A 9,262-nucleotide genomic window follows, 5' to 3' on the forward strand; every position below is an offset into this window, starting at 1 on the left:
CCTATACTTTCTATGCATCATGTACATACTTGAATAAACAGTTCATCTCAATATCTAATTTCCTTCATCTGCACTGATCTGAGGACACAGGATAGGTGTAGTATTTCATCAAATGAGAGACTTTATTTCAACCAGTAGAGAATGTGAAATGCTTTGAAAAAAGTTCAAGTGTTATAAATACATAATATTACAATTATAATAAATGTATTATGAATAAAAGTTCTGTACTTCATTGCACATCTGGTGTGCATTATAAAAACAGGAAGAAAGAGGTGGGGAGAGAGGTGTGAAAGGGAAAGAGGTAATAACAGAGGAGCAGGGAAGACAGCATATGATTAATGAATTACAATGCTACTAAAATTAATATTCTCTCAGTTCATCACAATTACATAATAGTGTCTCTAGTGGTGTCTCCTAACCAGCCTTGGGCTCCCAGTTGACCTGAAGGTTATCTTAAGAGCGGGTGATGTGGCGATGACGGGACTGGGGGTTGGCATCCTCTCTCACGTCAAAACAAAGCTGCAGATGAGACAGATGGAGAAGAGAGACATAATTTAAAAAATACAAGGACTAGTCATGCTAACTGAAGCTGTCAGTTGAGGACTTGTGAGGCCTCTGTTTCTCAAACTAGACACTAATGTACTTGTCCTCTTGGTCAGCTGTGCACCGGGGCCTCCCACTCTTTCTATTCTGGTTAGAACCAGTTTGCGCTGTTCTGTGAAGGGAGTAGTACACAGTGTTGTACGAGGTCTTCCGTTTCTTGGCAATTTCTCACATGGAATAGCCTTCATTTCTCAGAACAAAAATAGACTGACGAGTTTCAGAAGAAAGTTCTTTGTTTCTGGCCATTTTGAGCCTGTAATCAAACCCACAAATGCTGATGCTCCAGATACTCAACTAGTCTAAAGAAGGCCAGTTTTATTGCTTCTTTAAATCAGAACAACAGTTTTCAGCTTTGCTAACATAATTGCAAAAGGGTTTTCTAATGATCAATTAGCCTTTTAAAATGATAAACTTGGATTACCTAATACAACGTGCCATTGGAACACTGGAGTGATGGTTGCTGATAATGGGCCTCTGTAAGCCTATGTAGATATTCCATTAAAAATCTGCCGTTTCTAGGTACAATAGTAATTTACAACATTAACAATGTCTACACCGTACTTCTGATCAATTTGATGTTATTTTAATGGACAAAAATAATTTGCTTTTCTTTGTTAACAAGAAATTTGTGGAGTGGTTGAAAAACAAGTTAGTCCTTGTTTTTGAAACTATAGTTTTGGCAAGTCGGTTGGGACATCTACTTTGTGCATGACACAATTAATTTACCCAACAATTGTTTACATACATTACTTCACTGTATCACAATTTCAGTTGGTCAGAAGTTTACATACAATAAGTTGACTATATCCACAGTAAAACGAGTCCTATATCGACATAACCTGAAATGCCCCTCAACAAGGAAGAAGCCACTGCTCCAAAACTGCCATAAAAAAGCCAGACTACGGTTTGCAACTGCACATGGGGACAAAGATCATACTTTTTAGAGAAATGTCCTCTGGTCTGATGAAACAAAAATAGAACTGTTTGTTCTCCCCGAGCTGACAGGGTAAAAAATCTGTCATTCTGCCCCTGAACAAGGCAGTTAACCCACTGTTCCTAGGCTGTCATTTTAAATAAGAATTTGTTCTTAACTGACTTGCCTAGTTAAATAATGGTATTTTTTAAAAATATTTAAAAAAAACTTGAATATGTTTGAGGCCATTTGATACACTGACTTGGTATTACTGCTTGCGTTTAGTATGTCAATCGCAGGACCCACTCTGCCATTTGTCCTGGATCCTACTGGTTCCCCTAATGCGGCGCGCCATATGAGTGAAAACCTGGTCAAGCACATCAGGTATGGTAAATCTATTCTATGGTCTGGCAAAATGATTGTTCAGCTATATCTCCAATGTCCGGCATAGTATTCATAATTCATTAAGTTGACCTGTCAATGATGTTGAGCCTATTGTTACATTTATAGTGCAGTTGCATATTGAATACTCAATTAGTTGTATTCATGCTATGAAGAGATCATTATGAAGAATTATTGATCTCCGTTCAAGCATGCCATCTCAATCATGAGCAGCCATTGTTCATGTGTTATGCAATGCAGGTGTATGAATATTGTTGTTACTAGTGAGGAGAGAATGTCATGGTATATGTATAAACAAGTCATGTTTTCCTCCCCAACCAGATACTGGTTTGAGCAACGAAACCCACAGAACCGGCACAGAATCTGTGTTCAGCAATGTTCCCTGCCAGGCGACAACAATACCTCACACCAAGCAAAGAGACGGCTACAATTGTGTTGTTTATGTGCTTCTGGTGAGTTCATATGCTAATTAGTTCCCAGGATAATTCAGTAGGCAAATCTATGGTATGTTAGAAATCTGTGCGTAACCCTCTTTGAGGGTTTAGCCAAAGTCATTCCATTGAAAGGATTAGATTAGCATAACAAGTTAGTATATGTGTTTCACACTGGTCATGTTCACACCTAAGAAAATGGTCTGAAACAGGAAGGGACCCCATGTGCATGTGTTCAAGGAGAAACCATTTTTCCCCCTGTTGCTAACCGATGTGCTATGTTGTCCACTAATGAATATGACCCAGGTCAATGGAAAACCTGGTTGCTATGACCCAGGTCAATGGAGAACCTGGTTGCTATGTGACAAACTCTATATGAAATGTTGGTGTACTATCATCAAATCAGTGGCGCTTCAACATCACCAATGTTCTGGCTTGTTCTCATGATTACAGTCAAGCAACAAAGGTTTTCTAAAGTCTAAGACTATCACAATGAATCAGATGATCATTATTGCTAAGATGCAAAGGCAGTTGGAGGCCCTGCTTTTCACATTTCCCCCAATGGCTCTATAGATGGTAGACATGATTTGTCCCATCGTCTGTTGTTTATATACTACCTAGATGGCCAGAGAGTTAATGCAGAGGGAGAAGGCACTAAGTGACCCAACTGTCCCAATGCATGTTAACATCAGTGGGGCCAGAATGGAGGTGGCGAAAGAGATCCTTGACAAAGGTGAGATTGTCAGATTTAAAAAAAAAAAAAAAAAAAAAATCTGACAAAGAAAGGTGATAGACAATGTAAAGCTGAAGGATTGTAGCCTAGTCTACATCATACACTGTAGCGTGTGTCATTACCGTGTGATGGAATATAAGGTGCCGCAGCCCAAGTCATCTTGGTGTATCTCATTTAGTGTTGCTACATCGGGCCCCTACTTTTATATAGACTATTGATAAGTGTTTTGATGGCACTATTGTTTAACTTGCCACGTTTGAGGTTGGCAACGTTTTGCTGTAGTTTCAGCCTACATGGAGGTCAAAGTAGCTGACCGACTACATTAGAAATCCTAAGTAGCCTTATAACCTAACATAACCTCCCCCATGTTTGATTGTAGGGAAGTTGTAATTTTCTTTGAATGATTCATTTGGTTGTTGGTAAATATAGAAAGACCCCACTGCTGAAAGAGACACAAAGACCGACAGAACTTCTCAAAACACACCTAAAACATTTTGGGGGGAATTATTCAAGAATATTGTAAGGGTGACCATATATTTGGCAAGAACTGTATATAGTATATCATCTTAAGGCATTATGTGATATAGGTGACATGCTTATTTTCTTCTTTCAGAACTTGACAGGAAACTCTATTGCCGTTTCTATGCAACAGATGAGGGGAGGGGGGCTGGGTGATAATTATTTCACACAGACAAAAGCAAACCCGAGTGCCTGTCAGTTTGCATGCCAACTCCATGTCACACAGTTGACGTGACAATTCTATAAGAACTTTAATCTTTCGATGTTTGAACGGGGCCCAAACATGTCCGTTGCTCTATGAACAATGGTCGGAGTCTAGGCCATTTGCTGTGGTCTGAGAGCTGTTGACTTTTGAAGTAATTCTATGTCTATAACCTTTAAAGGGTGGATTAGTAATTTAATTTGTTTAATCTGTTTCTTTACATTTATAACAGGTAGTGATTAATATTCAGGTTTAACTAGCCACTGCCAAACAAATGCTAATTGCCATTTTGTCACCAAACTGTCAATCTCCCCTCTTTGCCACATTTATGGCCAAATCATCTCTTGCATGGATTTGTCGGTCAATGATTTCACCTAGAATTGAATGGCAGTGGTTAGTTAAACAACACCCAAAATCGTGGATTGCTGAGCTATCCTTTAAAATGTGACATATCATGGAATCAATGGCCTAATTGACATGTACTTTCACAGAGGGAGTGCTCCACATGCTCCAGTTGATACCACACCACCTGTGCCGGGTGTATCATCACCATCTACCATCAACACAGAGATAATCCTGCCTTACAATGGATGTGCCCACCCTGCCACCATTGAAGGCCTGCACACCAAGGCTACTATTGCGTCAATACGGTGTCAAGATGTTTCAAGGATGGGGGTCCAACAACGCAGCAAGAGAGGCAATCCATGTGTGGGAGATCTTCACCTCATACTTCTTCGAAGAGGGTGCTGTTCCAAGGGTGCAAACACCATAGACTACACTATGCACAACCAAAGGCTCTTTTAAGAGCCATCCACACTGCACTAAGAGTATTCTTCCCATGTACTCTTCATATAATGAATTAAAATGCCTTTATTTGTATGGCATGTTCAATAGAAAAATGGCAGCAGCCAAAACGCTTCGCATTAAAAAAAAAAAAAAAAAAAAACTTTGTTTCTATTGAACATGCCATACAAATAAAGGAATTTTAATTCATTATATGAAGAGTGCCTTGGTCCTTCTTTTTGATGACCAATTTACCTCTTTTACCAAAGAGCCCCTTCTGTCTACCTAAATGTACTATTGTGTACCTTAGTAGCGCTTTCCTTCCTCCTCTTTCTAAGAGTATTCTTCCATTTACTTAGCTAATGTCAACTGCAGTTATTCAATTCCCAGTTTCTCTCCCTTTGATTACTACTTCTCAGGTGAGGGTGCTGTTTAAGGGTGTGATGTCTGTACAAAAACAAAACAGGCTATTTTAAGTCACCCATATTTAAAACAATTAGACACCTTATAACCCACACATTCATTTATCAATATGTTTGATGGATTGTGTTGTGCAGTAAAAGCAAGCTCAGATGTATAACTGTGGCTCCTTTGACCTTCAAAAGAATAGGCAAGATGAAACTTCTTTATTTCTATAACTACGCTATATTGTTTGTCCTCGTGTGTCTGTGCAGGTTTTTCAGCATAAAGTACTCTGTAGCCACTTAGTGTAGACACCAGGTGAGGCCACACACAGATTCCTGTTGAACAGTGTCTCTTCAACTACCTTATTTTCTCAATAACGGTCTCTCCTTCACTTCATCCTTCTCTCCCCTTCTCCCTAAATCTTGTTGGTTATCAGCTGTGTCGGTGAACCCCTCCTGCATCTGAACTGGCTCCATAGAGGGCACAGCATGATCAGAGGTGAGAGGTCACATGGTCAGGTCAATAGGAAGTATTAAAGAGATGCTTTACATTGAAATACAGATAACTAGTAGTCCCAGAGTTAATGATCCTTGGTCATTTTTGCATTTCACCTCCTGATGATGACTGACAGTGTTAGAATAAAACAAGACAAGGCTTAAACATGCTCTCTCTCTCCATCTGTCTCATCTGCAGCTATGTTTTGATGTGAGAGAGGATGCCAAACCCCAGTCCCGTCATCGCCACATCACCCGCTCTTAAGATACCATTTGGACCAACTGGGAGCCCAAGGCTGGTTAGGAGACACCACTAGAGACAATATTATGTAACTGTGATGAACTGAGAGAATATTAAGTTAAGTAGCACTGTAATTCATTAATCATATGCTGTCTTCCCTGCTCCTCTGTTCTTACCACTTCCTGTCTTTTACACTCACACCTCTCTCCCCACCTCTTTCTTCCTGTTTATATAATGCACACCAGACATCCAATGAAGTACAGATGTAACTTTTATTTATATTACAATTATAATATTTATAATTCATGTATTATGAATTTATAACACTTTGAACTTCTTTCGAAGCGTTTCACATTCTCTAATGGTTTAAATAGTCAATAATTTGATGAAAAACTACACCTATTCTGTGCCCTCAGATCAGTGCAGATGATTAATTAGAATATTTTTTTTCAAGTATTTACATAATGCATAGGAAGTAGTGTACTTTCTTTTAAATTCTATTTCTGTATATATGAAATACAAATCAGCCTTTAACTAGTTAAATCATGTTTCTAGTCTACGGCCTATAGGGAAATCAGAGACCTGGCAGTGTGGTGCAGGACAACAACCTCTCCCTCAATGTGAGCAAGACAAAGGAGATGATTGTGGACTACAGGAAAATGCCGAACAGGCCTCCATTAACATCGAAAGGGGCTGTAGTGGAGTGGGTCGAGAGTTTCAAGTTCCTTGGTGTCCCCATCAACAAACTATCTCTTTAAAAATGTTATACCTTTATTTAACTAGGAAAGTCAGTTAAGAACAAATTCTTAATTTTCAATGACAGCCTAAGAACAGTGGGTTAACTGCCTTGTTCAAGGGCAGAACAACAGATTTTTACATTGTCAGCTCGGGGATTCGATCTTGCAACCTTTCGGTTACTAGTCCAACTCTCTAACCACTATGCTACCTGCTGCCCCAATCATGGCACAAACATACCAAAACAGTCGTGAAGAGGGCACGACAAAACCTTTTCCCCCTCAGGAGACTGAGAATATTTGGCATTTGTCCCCAGATCCTCAAAAGGTTCTACAGCTGCACCATCAAGAGCATCCTGACCGGTTGCATCACCGCCTGGTATGGCAACTGCTCGTCATCTGACCGTAAGGCGCTACAGAGCGTAGTGAGAACAGCCCAGTACAACACTGGGGCTAAGCTTCCCGCCATATAATAGGCGGTGTAAGAGGAAAGCCCATAAAATTGTAAGAGACTCCAGTCACCCAAGTCATAGGCTGTTTTCTCTGCTACCGCACAGCACGTGGTACCGGAGCGCCAAGTCTAGGACCAAAAGGCTCCTCAACAGCTTCTACCCCCAAACCATAAGACTGCTGAACAATTAATAAAATCGCCACCGGACAATTTACACGCCTCCCCCCCCCCCCCCCCCCCCCTTTTGTACACTGCTGTTTTATCTATGCATTGTCACTACATGTACAAAATACCTCAACTAACCTGTACCCCAGCACACTGACTTTGAACCGGTTCCCCCTGTATATAGCCTAGTTATTCTTACTGTTACTTTTTATCATACATTTTTATTATTTTTGTCTACTTGGTAAATATTTTCTTAACTCTTCTTGAACTGCACTGTTGGTTAATCGCTTGTAAGTAAACATTTCACTGTAAAGTATACACATTGCATAGTTACAATGTGTAACCATAGATGTCCCAGGACCAGGATTGGTAAACACTGTTGAAGTGTATAATTGTAATACATACATGCAGACACAGCATCATTCAAGTTTGATACTCTTGTTATTGGATATGACTGAAAAAGAATGTCACAGACATTCATACCTGAACCGCAACTTTATTTGCCAAGGTAGAGCACATGATCAGTGAATATATTCAATGTACAGGCTACAATGTGAGGATCTCATGCTTGGTAATAACTACATATACATATATATATATATATATATTCCATCCTTGGCACAATAAAGTAAAATTATACTCAATCCATAGGCTTCATTAATGCCCTTTGACTGTTTTGAAGTGGATACAAACAGCTATGATAGCTGAGGTTCATAACTAATATTTATACCAAATGTTTCGGGTCCATACACAGATCGGCTACATAGCTAGCTACACATCCATAAGCATACAGGTATGTATTTTTATCCTCCACTTCACAATAAGCAAAAAAAATGTTAGCTTGCTAACGTTACGTTACTTAAGCTGCATTTCATGGCAAATATCAGCAAGGCAAGCTTACAAAATTGAACATTCAATTGGCTGTAAATGCTTTAGCTAGCTAGAATCTTTACATCCACTGTTTCACAAGACGACAGCCTTGTTTGGTGGTTTTCTCAGGAGTCCGTAAAACATTAAACACGAATTACGATTTCATCTTCATGTCACAACACCCATAAAGCTAGCTAGGTGGCTAATATTAGGTAGTTAGCTAGCTAGCTAAATAGCGATTTTCGTAAATTGACTTCATGACCAAAAAATATTTATAATAGTTTGTCTCTACATTAACTAACATATTCCCTCAACTGTGCATTTGTTGATTGATTCGTTATGTCGTTATAATTACCTAACCTTTGCTTCGGTTCTAGTATTTTTGTCAGCCATCTTTGCTGAAGGAAGTCTCCAGCGGTTGGTCGCAGAGCGTCAAATTCGTCATGGCAACCAATCTATATGATTGGCCCATTATTTTCTTTAGGCCTTCTTCACAAGCGGATAATCTTTATATCAGATCTGAGGCTCCGGTTTTTTTTCTTTGTATTTTTATGTTGATTCTTTGCTTTCTGAGCAGAGCCTCGGGTGTCTTCATCTACTACATCATAGATTGGGTGCGTCCAGTTTCCAGCGTTACCCACAACTGCCATTTCAGTTGATCTTCTTCGCTTAGCCCTTGTTTTTCTAGCTTTTTATTTATCGCACCTAAACCCCTGTGGTTTAGGACTAGCTCAAACCAACACCCTAACACCCTAGCTAGCAAAGGGCCCCTGAGTTCAATTTTCAAGAGAGTCCTCGATTTAACCAGTGGTGTAAAGTAGTGAAGTAATAATACTACTTGAGTAGTTTTTTGGGGCATCTGTACTTTACTATCTATATTACTTTTACTTCATTACAAGAAAATATTGTACTTTTTACTCCATACATTTTCCCTGACACCAAAAGTATTCATTACATTTTGAATGCTTAGCAGGATGGGAAAATGGTCCAAATCTAATTTTATTAGTCACACGCGCCAAATACAACAGGTACCTTACAGTGAAATGCTTACTTACAAGCCCCTAACCAACAATGCAGTTTTTAAAAAATACGGCTAAGAATAAGAAATAAAAGTAACAAGTAATTAAAGAGCAGCAGTAAAATAACAATAGCGAGACTATATACAGGGGGGTACCGGTACAGAGTCAATGTGCAGGGGTACCAGTTAGTTGAGGTAATATGTACATGTAGGTAGAATTATTAAAGGGACTATGCATAGATGATAAGAGAGTAGCACGGTACAAAGGGGGGGGGGGGGGGGGGGGGGCAGGCAATGC

At 39.5% G+C, this 9,262-nt stretch overlaps 2 long non-coding RNA genes across 2 annotated transcripts; one reads left to right on the top strand and one right to left on the bottom strand.

Moving 5' to 3' along the window:
• Window positions 1-98: 98 nt before the first annotated feature.
• LOC129868018 (uncharacterized) lies at window positions 99-8,681 on the bottom strand. Its single transcript, XR_008761709.1, has 2 exons — window positions 8,302-8,681; window positions 99-519 (listed from the first exon to the last, which is right to left on the bottom strand). It is a non-coding gene; the product is annotated as an uncharacterized LOC129868018 (long non-coding RNA).
• Window positions 1,807-7,720, top strand: LOC129868019 (uncharacterized). Its single transcript, XR_008761710.1, has 4 exons — window positions 1,807-1,900; window positions 2,240-2,370; window positions 4,295-5,489; window positions 5,685-7,720. It is a non-coding gene; the product is annotated as an uncharacterized LOC129868019 (long non-coding RNA).
• Window positions 8,682-9,262: the final 581 nt, after the last annotated feature.

This window comes from Salvelinus fontinalis, chromosome 13, assembly GCF_029448725.1.
Source record: "Salvelinus fontinalis isolate EN_2023a chromosome 13, ASM2944872v1, whole genome shotgun sequence".
NCBI classification, from domain to species: Eukaryota; Metazoa; Chordata; class Actinopteri; order Salmoniformes; family Salmonidae; genus Salvelinus; species Salvelinus fontinalis.